The sequence below is a fragment of the Triticum dicoccoides genome, chromosome 2A, assembly GCF_002162155.2.
Source record: "Triticum dicoccoides isolate Atlit2015 ecotype Zavitan chromosome 2A, WEW_v2.0, whole genome shotgun sequence".
Lineage (NCBI taxonomy): Eukaryota > Viridiplantae > Streptophyta > Magnoliopsida > Poales > Poaceae > Triticum > Triticum dicoccoides.
In genome coordinates, this window is record NC_041382.1 from 26,338,576 (window position 1) to 26,341,272 (window position 2,697).

Consider the following 2,697-nt stretch of genomic DNA (forward strand, 5'->3'; position numbering starts at 1 on the left):
TTTGCCCGATACCTTGCTTTCTCGGGGAAGGGCGGGTGGCAGTGCTTCCCGACAAGGCACGCATCGCACAGCTTGTCAGCGTGCTTGATGTGCGGCAACCCGCGCATGAGGTTGCCGTGTGCCATCTTTCGCAGCCCATCAAAGTGCTGGTGCCCGAGACAAGCATGCCAATGTCAAGCGTCGGAGACATGGCCCATGGTGAGGCACATGGCACTACTAGAAAAAGGGCTATAGCTAATATGAACATTAATGGCGCACCATGTATGTGGTGCGCCACTGCTAGCAGTGGCGCACCAGATACAGGTGCGCCATTATTGACATATTACTAATGGCGCACCTGGTGTGTGGTGTGTCATTACTAGTTTTGAAAAAAATTGTTAGCAGTGGCGCACCAGGGGATAATGCGCCATTACTAGTTGACATAGTAATGACGCACCTATACAAAGTGCGCCATTACTATGTGTATAACTGGGTCAAACCTTGGTCAAACTTAGTAATGGCGCACTTTGCATAGGTGCGCCACTACTATGTCAAACTTAGTAATGACGCACCTACACTAAGTTCAGAATCCCAAAAACCTAACAGAATAAAAGATACGGGGCTTTTAAGATCTAGAGGGGAAAAAATGAAAAAAAAAATCAAACTTAGTAGTGGGGCACCATTTGCTAGGTGCGCCACTAGTAACAGAAAAAAAATTGGTTTCGAATTTTTTTGGGGGGAAAAAATGTTCAAAATATGATACGTAATATGACCGGGAAGTTTGAAATATTTTTTCAAAATTTCATCGCACTCATGAATATGAACAAAGTCCTAGACATCAACAAGGTTTAATAAGATTGATATGATAGATATATCACAAGTGCCTGTTAAGTGAGCTCGTGCTGGGGTTGGATAGAAGTGCAAAGTTAAGTGTGTTCGGGCTGGAGTAGTGTGAGGATGGGTGACCTTTCAAGAAGTTTGACCACGGAGTGTGATTTGACTTGAGATTAAGCATATTTACCCGAGATTAAGCCATAGTGACATGAGATTAAGAAAAACAAAAAAAATGGAACTTTTTTTGAAAAAATATTTGAAAAAAAAATCTGAAAAAAAATTTGAAAAAAAATTGTTACTAATGGCGCACTTTTATGTGGTGCGCCATTACTAAGTCAGATAGTAATGGCGCACTTCTAGGCATAGTAATGGCGCATCAAATGTGCATCATTACTATTTGTTACTAGTGGCGTGATAATAGTGGTGCACCTATAGTGCGCCATTAATGGCAAAAATAGGTGCGCCACTAATTAGCCTTTTCCTAGTAGTGTGGGGTGGAAAGGGCGAAAGGAATGCTTGTGGAAGCGATTTGGTGCTCGGGTTACCCTGAAAAGCAATCGGCTACACTGGTCATGCATGGTGAGCATCCCACGGCGAATCACGATGTAATACCAGCACTCGTTGAGCAGGCCGACGCTCACGACGCTGCTCTTGAGCGCCGGGATGAAGAAGACATCTGTGAATGCCTTGTGGTCACCCCCATTGATGGTAAAGATGATGGCTTGGATTTCTACCACCGAGCCGTCAGCGAACCACACCTTCCGGAAGATCGAGCGGTTCAGCTCCGCGAACGTGTTGACCAAACTAGTCATGTGGTTTGTGGTGCCGGTGTCGAGGAACCAAACCACGCCATGCTTGTCACCTTTGTGCGTGGCTGTGCTTACAGTTCTCTCCTCATTGAGGAAGACGTGGCCGCACACGCACACCGTTGTTAGGGAGCCATCCCCGTGTACTCATTAGACCCTGAGCACACAGTGTCCGGCTGTGGACGACCTGAGTCGCCATGCGCTCCTACACGGACTCGATGGTCACGAGCATCATGGTCGATCGGGGGGTGGCTCACCAGAAGTGTCGTGTCCTCTTATACAGACTTGATGGGTCTCGACCATGTCAGGGCCGCGGTCAAAACGGCAAGCGTTGTCGGGGATGTGGTTGCCGGGGCGTGGCTATCCCATGGCCATCTCTTCATCGCCTCCCAGACGTTAGGCCTAGAGCACGTCATGGTCGGGGAGTGGCCTACCTTGGTCGGGGCGGGGCCTGCTGGAGAGGTCAGTGCCTCCTGCACGGACTCAATGGTTGCCAGCACCATGGTCGCTGGAGGCGCTATGCCCTCCTGCACGGTCTTGATGGTCACCGGCACCATGGTCGTTGAAGCCGTTGTGCCCTCCTGTACGGTCTCGACGCACGCCATCTTCATCTCAAGCCAGAATCATAAACCACCGGGATACACGCATCCGTGCGTGAGCATAACTATTATGTACTGTAGCAGGTGCTTGATAGCCGTGAGTTGATCGCTGGCTGGAGCCTCCATGAACCTGCTCAGCAACCCCGGCCGGGTGTGCACGAGAAACCTCAGGCTCCTGATCACGCTAGAGTAGAATGTTGCGTCCACCGGATTCTCGGGGCTCTCCTTGCTGAGATTGCACTGTGCCTCGATCGGGGAGTGCACGGCGTGGTAGTCCACCATGCATGCTCGCTCGAGCAGCTTGCCTATGTAGGCCGCTTGAATGATCATGCTGCGACCACGCTCCTAGTTCACCTCCAGCCTGAGGTAGTAGGAGAGCATCCCGGCATCGCTCATGTTGATGAGACGCTTCATCTCCTCATTGAAGTGTTGCACATTGTACTCGGCGCCTGTGATGACCAGGTCGTCGACACAGATGC